This window comes from Paroedura picta, chromosome 15 (genome assembly GCF_049243985.1).
Source record: "Paroedura picta isolate Pp20150507F chromosome 15, Ppicta_v3.0, whole genome shotgun sequence".
NCBI classification, from domain to species: Eukaryota; Metazoa; Chordata; class Lepidosauria; order Squamata; family Gekkonidae; genus Paroedura; species Paroedura picta.
The window spans coordinates 26189710-26201493 of NC_135383.1; the positions used below are offsets into that span (position 1 = coordinate 26189710).

Consider the following 11784-nt stretch of genomic DNA (forward strand, 5'->3'; position numbering starts at 1 on the left):
GCGGTTCAGACTTCACTTAGAAGGGCTCTTCAGATTATTTCTTGACTTCCTTAATACCTCCCTTCCTTCCTCCTTCCCCGGTGAGAACCAAAGCTATTTGCCTCTGTTCTATCCTCACAACAGCCCTGTGAAGGCGTTTAGGCTGAGAGGATGTGACTGGTCGTGGCAAATCACCATGGCAGAGCAGGGAACCAGCCCTGGGGGTCCCAGTCTGACTCTAACCGCCATGCGGTTGTCGGCATGCAAAAGCATTTACTGTTGCACTGGTTTGGTAACGGAGACCGTTTCCACATTAGGAGACATACCATGTTTGAGCCTCACTTTGGATTTCTGGATACTGCAAGTCGACTCTAGCCTTTCTGTATTTGAGCTTTCCTCCTCTTATTTCCCAGGCTGAAATTCACAACACACTAATTCTGACGGAGGCAGCCTCCCATCATGCTTTGCTCCCTTCCCCTTTTCAAAAAATGTGTTTTTTGCAAAATGGTCCCTGCTTGCACCTTTTTTTTGTTGTTGTACCCCTTAACCCCACCATTCTGTGCCCTTGATCGTCTCCCCCTTCCGCCCCGAAGGAAAGAGTTATAACATTATAACACTGCTATGTAAGACTGCAAGACTGCTTTTTTCAAAACTTAGAAACCACGTTGTAAAGCGATCACCCTCTTTTTTTTAAAAAAAAAAAGGAAGATTTTTTGGACTGGAGGAAGGAGGATGAAAGGAGGGGCAGAAGGCAGACAAAGAAAGAGGCCTTTCCAAACTACGTACTCAAAATGGCAGGCACAGGTAAAACCCCGACTGCATGCATTTTCACTTTGGGCAGCCCCGAATAAGACCCCGCTTGAAAAGATCTGGTTTTCTGGAGATTCCTTTTTGCAGGCAAGTGAGGGTGCAAATCAGGACTGGGCCTGAAAAAGCAAATTTTAGTGTGGAAACAGACAACAGAGTCGACCCTTTAAAAATGCAAATCCAAACGATATTGCTAGTGCGGAAACAGTCTGCTCTGCCGGAGTGCTTAGCATGGGGTAGACAACGCCTGATAGCATTCAGGTTTGACAGTATTTGATGCAAAGAGTTGAGCGGCTTTCTGTCTCCCCCCCCCCACCCACCCCCCAAATTCCTTTGCTTTCCTTTATTTTTCATTGCTGCCTCAACTTACAGAAAATTGGATTTCTTCTTGTGAGAAAGGAGGGGGATGATTATGGGCAAACTCTGCCACCTCTTTCCATTTGCAAAGGAAAAGCTGAGGCAGATGACATGGGGGAAGCAGGCTGTACATCTTTTTCATGATTTTGCACAGTGATACGATGGAGGGCTCTGACATCAAAAAGTTCGAGTTCATTGCGTGTGGCAGCTGGCATGTGATAGTACTTAAAATCTGACTTAGCTGCACTGACATGCAGCAGTATCCAGTGTTTGGCAGGCAATGCTCTCTTGTGTACCACAATCAGCACATAACAATTCTGACAATATTCAAGAAATGACATGCAATACTGTATAGCATTTGGCAGTCAATAGTTTATTAGTGATGTCAACAACGATCAAAAGCACTCGAGGCAAATTTAAAGCATTTTAATTTTTGAGAAGAATTACAAGTTCCGATGAGACTGTTTTTCATTTAAACTTTGAAAGGTCTAAAATAAATGTTGAGAGGTCTAAAATATTCTTTTGCAATCTTCTGCTTCTGCTGCAGCAAACAAAACCTTGTGTCATGATTGCTAAGCACGGGGGGAGTGCGTATTGTCCTCACGCCGGGCACTTACACCCCTGCAGCAGCTTGCAACATTCTCCTATTCTACGAACAACCCTGTGAGAACTGGCTGAAGAGCACCCAGGAAAGTTTCATGGCATGGTGGGGTTTGGCTTCCAGGTCCTAATTCTGTTCTGGTCCTGTTTTGTTTTGACTCTTTCTCAGGTTGACGGGAGCTTCCTGCAATGGCCCGGCACCATTCTCCCTCTGGCCCAACAAAAGCAACCAGTGTCCTTGTCTGTTTGTTTCTCACTGTTTGTTTCGTACCAGCCGTCACCGTGGACTTAATTTAGCCCTGTCTGTCTCTTTGCCTCCATATCTTATCACAAGCTGTGTGTTAACTGAGGTGGCAAAGGCAGAACCAGTACCAATGGGGGTTTGCTCTGATCATTTGCTTTCTTGAACTCAGTCAGTCATCCAGATTCCACCAGCATCTTTAGAGGAGGAGAAGCAGGAAACACAAGGTGCCCCAGACCTCAGATGAGAAATGGCTTCCCTTGGGTAGCCAAGGATCATGCCTTTTATAAAATGTCAGGAGCAGGAAGTAATGATGTGCTAATTATTCTTCTTTGTCAGTTCAGGTGGGGAGCTGTGATGGTTTGAAGCAAGTCGAAGTCCCCTGGCACCTTTAAGACCAACAAAGTTTCGTTCTAGGTATAAATTTTTGTGTACGTGTACATGTACCTGAGAAGAAACTATTGGGAGGGAGGGGTTGGAACCCTATTTTTTTACTATCTGAAGGAGTCTCCAAGCAGCTTCCAATCGCCTTCCCTTCCTTTCCCCACCACAGACACCCTGTGAGGGAGGTGAGGCTGAAAGAGCCCGGAGATTACTGAAGAAGAAGAAGAGTTGGTTCTTAGATGCCGTTTTTCTCTACCCGAAGGAGTCTCAAAGCAGCTTCCAATCGCCTTCCCTTCCTTTCCCCACAACAGACACCCTGTGAGGGAGGGTGAGGCTGAGAGAGCCCTGAGATTACTGAAGAAGAAGAATTGGTTCTTCTGTGCTGCTTTTCTCTACCCGAAGGAGTCTCAAAGCAGCTTCCAATCGCCTTCCCTTCCTTTCCCCACAACAGACACCCTGTGAGGGAGGGGAGGCTGACAGAGCCCTGAGATTACTGAAGAAGAAGAATTGGTTCTTCTGTGCTGCTTTTCTCTACCCGAAGGAGTCTCAAAGCGGCTTCCAATCGCCTTCCCTTCCTCTCCCCACAACAGACACCCTGTGAGGGAGGGGAGGCTGAAAGAGCCCGGAGATTACTGAAGAAGAAGAAGAGTTGGTTCTTAGATGCCACTTTTCTCTACCCAAAGGAGTCTCAAAGCGGCTTACATTTGCCTTCCCTTTCCTCTCCCTACAACAGACACCCTGTGAGGGAGGTGAGGCTGAAAGAGCCCGGAGATTACTGAAGAAGAAGAAGAGTTGGTTCTTAGATGCCGCTTTTCTCTACCCGAAGGAGTCTCAAAGCAGCTTCCAATTGCCTTCCCTTCCTCTCCCCACCACAGACACCCTGTGAGGGAGGGGAGGCTGAGAGAGCTCTGAAAGAATTGGGACTGGCCTAGGGTCACCCAGCAGGCGGCACGTGGAGGAGGAGTGGGGAATCAACCCCAGTCCTCCCGATTAGAGGCTGCCACTCTTAACCACGACACCAGCTGGTTTTTCAAATGTGCCCATGAAACCTTATGCCCCAAATTAAACTTTGTTGTTCTGAAAGGAGGCCCTGGACTCAAACTCACATTTGTTGGTAACTCGTTTATTATCTGAATGCTAATTTGCTACCAACTGCTTTAATCCAACTTCAGCTGTACTTATCACCCCTCGACTCTGACTAGCCCTTTCTGGCAACTGACCCTCCTTCCCTCCCTCTACCTATAGAGAAGGGCTGAGGAAGTTTGTTTCAAAATATCTGAAGAGGTTTGTGTGCCCTTGTGTGTCTTCAAGGCGTCCCTGGACTCAAACTTTGTTCTGGTGCTTCAGTCGAATCCGACTCTGGGCGATCTCATGGCTCAACTGTCGCCACGATTTCCTCTCTTGCACCACTTCTGGCCAGTGTCCATTTTGATCGTATCTCACCCCCACGTTCTTTGTCGGCCTGGCTTCCTTTTACCACTGACCAATCCTAGCACAATTGCTTGCTCCATTGTGTTGGATTGCAGGATGTAGCCAAAGTGAGCTGAGGTTTCATGATTTTGCCTACCTTTATTTTACATCAGGCTTCATGCTGAACTTGTAGAAAGAACTTTTCCTTATGCAGGTTCTTTATACAAGTTGGAAGCCCAAGAACAAGGGAGGGGGGGAATCAGAGATAAATGATTAGGAGGAATCTTCCCCTTGTGTATGCCCCAGCCAGGTTCTTGTTAGTCCAGTGAATGACTCTCAGTTTCGGGTATCTCCTAGAGCAGGGGTAGTCAACCTGTGGTCCTCCAGATGTCTATGGACTACAATTCCCATGAGCCCCTGCCAGCATTCGCTGGCAGGGGCTCATGGGAATTGTAGTCCATGGACATCTGGAGGACCACAGGTTGACTCCCCCTGTCCTAGAGCACTCTCCAACTGTATAGTTCCCTTTGGGACCAGCCTTCGTGGTCCTTTTCACAAAGACTTTCGTGTGTGTGCATAACTCAGGTATACAGAAATCCCTCTCCGTTGATTTGTTCCTACAAGACTTTTCTTATCACCTTAACCTGAACAATAAACTACCCCAAAATGTGGTTTTAAAAAAAATGGCAGTGAGAGAAATCTGGTTTATTCCTTTTTCCCCCCCTTTATCTCTCTCACTCGTCTGACTTTACTTTGTTGCCTGCCATGGGGAAGGCGGACGGGAGGGAGGCAAAGGGTGTCACTAAATCATTCTCTCTTGCACAAGTTCTGTCAGACAAAAAGCCATTAATATGAGGTGGGGGGGGACGCATTACCATCTATTATTTGCCATAACATGAATTTAAAACCAGAAAGTCAGATGATAAAATATGTGGAGGGAGGGAGGGAGGAGGGAGGAACTGGAGTAAGTGATAGCTTTGGGCCTTTGAGCCTTCAACTTAATGTGCTAAGTAAATCCCTGAGGTTAAAAATGTATGGAAATTGTCGCAGCTCAGGGAGGCATATTTTTAACTCTCCAAAAGGTTCCTGCAAATCTACCGCTGGGATTTCCCCTCCCCACCCCCACCCCCCATCCTCTTCTTCTTTCGACAGATGCACACCCAACACATTCCTGGTAATCGAGTGGTGGAAGTGCGGGTGGATCCTGCACCTGTCTCCATGTGGGGATGCCCAAATAACGGCTTGGGAATGGCAGCTTGTGGCAGCCCAGTTACCACCTGGGACTGATTGCCAAGTTCACATGGCACCTGACTGAGGCAAGCTGGCTACCACTTGCCAGACAGGGATCGACCACGAGGAGGGCATGTAGAAAACCTTCCCTATGAACCTGCATCAGCAACATCAGAAAAGCCCTTCTAGTCCGGCCTCCCATCCCACACAGGGGACAACCAGTTCTTCTGGGAGGGCCAAAAACAGGGCAGAGAGGCCGAGGCCTTCCCTAGATCAGAAGAGCCCTGCAGGGTCAGACCAGGGAGGGTCCACCTAGCCCAGCACCCCATCTCACCCAGGGGGCAGCTAGTTCTTTTGGAGGGCCAGCCACAGGGCCTAGAGACTGAGACCTCTGGGCCCTGGGATTCAGAGGCATACTGCTTCTGGATGTAGAGCAGGGGTAGTCAAACTGTGGCCCTCCAGATGTCCATGGACTACAAATCCCATGAGCCCCTGCCAGCGTTTGCTCATGGGAATTGTAGTCCATGTGACATGGGAATGGTAGTCCATGGGACATGGGAATTGTAGTCCATGGACATCTGGAGGGCCGCAGTTTGACTACCCCTGATGTACTCTTTAGTCACTGAGGCTAGTTGACACTGATAGAACTGTCCTCCATGAACTCTCTAATCCCCTTTTAAAGCTGTCTATGCTGGTGGCCATCACTACATCTGGCAGCAAATTCCATATTGCAAAGAAGGATTCCCTTTTCTCTGTTCTGAAGCCACTCCTCACCTCCCCAGGGGAGAAAGCCATGCTAGTTTCCTGGGGCAGTTTGAAGATTCGAGGATCACATAGGAGGAGGAGGAGGAGGCTCCTGCCTGTGGGCTGTGGTCACAATGAAAAGTGTCAGCGTGCATCAGCTGGAAGGCTGGAACCTCCCTCCTTGCAGGCGACACAGTCCTTGTGTTGTTCCCCTCAAGACATGAGAGCAGCGTGATGGGTATGTAGATGGACCTTCATAAGACAGGTGGTGCTGCCAGATGCCACAGCCCTCAGAGGGGCCGTGGCTTAATGGCAGAGCATCTTCTTGGCATTGGCATGCAGGAGATCCCCGGTTCAATCCCCGACATCCCCAGTTAAAAGGACCAGGCAGCAGGTGAGGTGAAAGACCTTTGCCTGAGACAGGATGGGATTAAAAAGTGCTACAGGGGTAGTGAAACTGCGGCCCTCCAGATGTCCATGGACCACAATTCCCAGAAGTCCCTGCCAGCGAATGCTGGCAGGGGCTTCTGGGAATTGTAGTCCATGGACATCTGGAGGGCCGCAGTTTCACTACCCCTGTGCTAGACGGATGAAAGGTCAGTGATGGAATCCCCCAAGTTTTCCTTCCGTTGCTTGTTTTTAATGAAATGCAGCTCCAGGCAATTGTCAGCTCAGTCACTATACTAAATGGCCACCCTAAAAATGTTAACCCCTTGAATTTAAAAAAATGTCCCCGTAACTCCGCAGCCCAACTGCTGGATTTAGAAGCTGTATCAAAAGATGGAGCTGAGCGGGAAGCAGGTGTGGAAGGACAAGGAACTGTTGGCAGCATTTAGATATGCAAAGAGAGGTAGAGAACCAGGCTGCGGAAAAGAATGAAACAGTTTGATTGTGAAGAGAAACAACTTTATGTAGAAAGGAAAGAGAGAGTCCGGCCTAACAGTTCTGTTGTCTTCAGACTCTTAGTCTGTTCAGGAGGCAAGCAGGAAGGAAGGGAGTTCAAAGGTGCAGGAAGGCTCCAAATGAGGCAATCTGACACAGAGGAGACTATTTGAAAAATATCTAGAAGTTCCTGACCTAGAATCATAGAGTTTGGAGGGACCTCCAGGGTCATCTAGTCCAACCGCCTGCACAATGCAGGAACTCACAACTACCTGCCCACTAATGATGACCCCAATTTCATGCCCAAGTGATTCCTCCACCAAAGATCTCGAGAATCCAGCCTGGCCTGGAGGAAATTCACCTCCCTAGAGGAAATTCACGTCCCACCCCACAGTGGTGATCAGCAATTCCCTGGCTATGCAAGGACGGCCACAAGAGACAAGCACTTGCATATCCCTTCCTGCCCACCCACTCACAATCTGCCTAAATTCATAAAATCAGCATTTCTTTCAGATGACTATCTAGGCTGAACCTGCACTGAATTTTTATTCCAATCCCAGGTCAATTCAATCCCTACCGTTTACACTGAATGTGATTTCCTTTTTGATTTTGGGCAATTTAAATTTTTCATCTGCAACAAGTATGATGGATCCGGAGTGACCCTACCTTTCCCTTGCAATATCCTGGACTGGGTATAACCCTCAATATTTGAAAAATCACCATCAGTAAGCGTGTAGTTGTCTGCTTTCCCTGAAACAACTTGTTGCTACCTCGTGGCTCCAACGCTGTAACAAGGCAGTCTGTCCCTGATTGGCTGGGTATCGGTTCAAAGAATTCCTAGTTCCTGGTTGCAAGATTAAAAAAAAAAAATGTTTAAGGTGAATGTGCTCCAGAATCCACAGTTCTCGCAGCAGAGATTTGCCTCATTCTGTGAGAGATTGCTACTGTCTCATCTCTGCTCATCTCAGATCCCCCACAAATGCCTGCCCCCAATGCTCGCCCGCCCGCAGATTCAGCCCCCGTGAGGTAGGAGAGGCAGAGAGATCAGCATGGGAGGCAGTTTTAATTATGGAGGATGAAATCAGGTGTCCTAATCTCCATTCATCTCGGTTTCCCACCTGCTTACCCACTCGCAGCCTTGTGCAGATTGGTTTCTGTTTCAAGTGGGGGGGGGGTACAAAACTCGGGTTCAAATCAATCTGAATTCAGCAGGACCAAAAGCAGAAAAAGCTGTGTGCAGATTCAGCTCTAGCCTCTGCTTTAAAACTTCCAAAGGAGGAGAAGGAAGCCTGTTCCACTGAGGAACCACTCCAACTGTCAAGAACTTCTTCTGAGTGTGGTGATCATATCACCTCTTAGTCATCTTCTCTCTAGGCCAAGCAAACCAAGCTCCCTCAACCTTTCCTCATGCATCTTGGTCAAGCCCCTCACCATTTTTGTTGCCCTCCTCCGGACACACTCCAGCTTGTCTACATCATTCTTCAGTTGTAAAGCCCAAAACAAAATTGAAGTGAGGTCTAACCAGAGCAGACTAAAGCGACCTCATACGTTCTAGACATTATACTTCTTTTGATACAGACCCAAAGAAGAATTAGAATTAGAATTAGAATTAGAATTAGAAGAAGAATTAGAATTAGAATTAGAATTAGAATTAGAATTAGAAGAAGAAGAAGAAGAAGAAGAAGAAGAAGAAGAAGAAGAAGAAGAAGAAGAAGAAGAAGAAGAAGAAGAAGAAGAAGAAGAAGAAGAAGAAGAAGAAGAAGAGCTGAGAGCCCTGATATTACTGAAGAAAAAGAGTTGGTTCTTAGATGCCGCTCTTCTCTACCCAAAGGAGTCTCAAAGCAGCTTACAGTCGCCTTCCCTTTCCTCTCCCCACAACAGACACCCTGTGAGGTGGTGAGGCTGAGAGAGCCCTGATATCACTGTTTGGCCAGAACAGCTTCCTCAGTGCCGTGGCGAGCCCAAGGTCACCCAGCTGGCTGCATGTGGGGGAGCGCAGAATGGAACCCGGCATGCCAGATTAGAAGTCCGCACTCCTAACCACTACACCAAACTCCGAACCACTACACTGCTGACTCCTGTTCAGTGTATGGGCTACTAAGACCTGTAGATCCTTTTCACACATACTACTGGCAAGACAAGTTTTGTCCATCCTATAGTGATCAGTTTGTTTTTTTTTCTACCTAAATTCAAAACTTTACATGTATTGCTATTGAAATTCATTTTATTCATTTTAGCCCAGTCTTCCAGCCTGTCAAGATCATCATGTATCCAGATTCTGTCTTCTGGTGTGTTTGCAACCCCTCCCAGTTTAGTGTCATCTGCAAATTTAATAAGTACCCACTCTATTGCTTCATCCAAATTGTTTATGAATATGTTAAACAACACAAAGCCCAGGACAGATCCCTGAGGCACTCCACTTGTCACTCTTCTCCAAGAAGATTAAAAAAACTTATATAAGCACACGTTGGGTGCAATTTGTCTACCAGTTCTCAATCCACTTAATAGTAATAGAATCCATACTGCATTTTACCAACTTGTCAATAAGAATATCACGTGGAACCTTATCAAAAGCCTTACTGAGATCAAGGTAAACTATGTCCGCAGCTTTCCACTGATCCAGCAAGGTAGCCACTTCTCAAAAGATATAAGGTTAGTCTGATATGACTTGTTCTTGAGAAAGCCATGCTGACTCTTAGTAATTACAGCCATCTGCTGTAGCTGCTCAAGGACCAACTGTTTGATGATTTGCTTCAAAATCTTGCCAGCTATAGATGTCAAACTGATGTGTCGGTAGTTACCCAGATTCTCCTTTTTCCCCTTATTTGTTTATTTGTTTATTATATTTAATAGAGGCTCAAGGTGGTTTACATGGAATATAAGAACATGAAACAGTCTATATGAATAACCGTACAATAATATTAATAACTAATAGTTATAACAATATAACAGTATAAACAATGCAACAGTGCATTGCAACAGTGCAGAACAGGTCCAGAGCACTTCCTTCTTGAAGATGAGGACATTTGCCTGCTTCCAATCTTCTGACAATTCACCTGTTCAAGAACTGTCAAAAATAATAGACAGAGGCGGGCAATTGTTCACTTGGATGCAATTCATCTGGCCCAGAGGACTTATTTAAAGAAACTGGGCATTGATGGACTAGCCCTACAGTCATCCTAGGCTGCAACTCCCATCCCTCATCACATGATATGATTTCACCATATTGAGCACAATTCCCCTCATAAGGGAAGACTGAGGAGAAGTAGGAATTGAGCAGTTTAGCCCTCTCTTCATCATCTTTTATAATTTCACTTTGTTGTCCTCGCAGTGGTCCTACCATGTTCCTAGTCTTTTTCTTACTTTGAATATAACTAAAGAAACCTTTTTGTTGTTTTTAGCATTTCTCGCTCGCTGAAGCTCATACTGAGCTTTAACTTTTCCAGCACTCTCCCTACAAGTATTGAATATTTGTTTCTATTCTTCATTGGTTATAAGGACATACTTCCATTTCCTAAATGAGTTTTATTACTCAAATCTTTTGAAAGCTGTTTACGGAGCCATCCAGGTTTCTTTAGGCTCCTCCCATTTTTCCTTCTTCAGGGAATTGTTTGTGATTGTGCCTTCAGGATTTCACTTTTGAGAAACTTCCATCCCCTTTGAACCGACTACGTACAGCTTTTCTCTTCCCCAAGATTGCAAATTCCAAATCCACATGGTTACTACTGCCAAGTGTGACCACTACTTTCACCTCATCAACCAGTCCTCCCTATTGGTGAGAATAAAATCTAAAATTGCAGACTCCCTAGTTGCCCACTCCACCTTCTTCAAAAGGAAGTTGTCAGCAAGTCAAGTCAAGAATTTATTGGACTTTTCATTCTTAGCAGAGTTGGTCTTCCAACAGACATCTGGGTCACTGAAATCACCACTATTGAACTGAGAACTTTGTAATCTGGTCTAGGAGCATCTCATCCAAGTCCTCTTCTGGGCCTGGCAGTCTACAGCAGTAATACCACTATTATTTCCTACTCCTTTTATTTTTACTTAAAGACTCTCAACTGAACTTCCATGCTCAAGTATTTCTTCACTATACACATTCTTAACATTTAGTGCCACCCCTCCCCCTTCTTTGTCTGTCCCTTTTAAATAAATTGTACCCCTCAATCCTATTATTCCAGTCATGAATGCTATTCCACCTAGTTTCTTACTAGCTACGTTTATTCAGTCATAGTACCCTTCCTCTATCAGTACTAGTTCTTCTGACATGTTTCCCATACTCTGTGTATTAGTGTAGATACACCGTAATCCTTAATTTGTGTGCCCCAGGGTTTTAGTTCTTGAATTTACCTGTAAGTTAATGGTTAATAGTTTGTCCCTTCCGGCACTCCCCTGAATACTTACAGAAACTTCTGGCCTGAATTGTAGTCCATGGACATCTGGAGGGCCGCCGTCTGACTACCCCTGCGCTAGGCCAGTTGAAATGGTCATTATTTTAGAGTAGTTCAGTGCCATCCTGAACACAGCTAAGTCCACTGAAAATTTTGTGAGGGGTTGAGAATCAAGTACCTTTCTAAACCCAAGGATTTCTTTTCCTCAGTGTAACTTGGACTAGGCTTGTCCTTCCAGAATCCATTTCTATTTCCTGGCTGAGGCAGAAGTGAGCATAGCCCCTCTGTTCAGTTGTGCTGCTGCAGGAAAGGGGCCTACCTGTGGCTTCTCATAGCAATTCCATGTTCACACGACGCATAGATAGCATTTTGTTTGGGGTGGCAGCTTTAATTGGTAGGTTTAATCGATTGCAACTGTGCAAAAAATTGGTGGGGGACATTTTTATTTTTAAAAGCGAGTGCAAACTTTATTTGGTAGGGGTGAAAGGTTGGGTTGATGTATCTTTTTAGGCTATTTGATGTCTGGAGGACTTCCGTGATAGGGAAGAAGAACAGAGGTTTTCTTTCCTTTTCCTGGAAGGCAGAAATGTATCTATTTATATAAATGAAAAAGATTTTGTGGTGTGGAAGCTTTTTTTAAAAAAATAGATTGCCAAATATTATAGTTAAACAAATGAAACCATTAATCAGGATGTCCCAAGTTCAAAATGTGACTTCAGTCATGAACTCTCTGTGGGGCCTGAGGCAAATCACTCACAACTT

The 11784-nt window shown here is 45.7% G+C and overlaps 1 long non-coding RNA gene across 1 annotated transcript; it reads right to left on the reverse strand.

The window, feature by feature from the left end:
- Positions 1-2319: 2319 nt before the first annotated feature.
- Positions 2320-8139, reverse strand: LOC143824878 (uncharacterized). Its single transcript, XR_013226901.1, has 3 exons — positions 8066-8139; positions 7355-7478; positions 2320-2373 (listed from the first exon to the last, which is right to left on the reverse strand). It is a non-coding gene; the product is annotated as an uncharacterized LOC143824878 (long non-coding RNA).
- Between the last annotated feature and the right edge of the window lie 3645 nt (positions 8140-11784).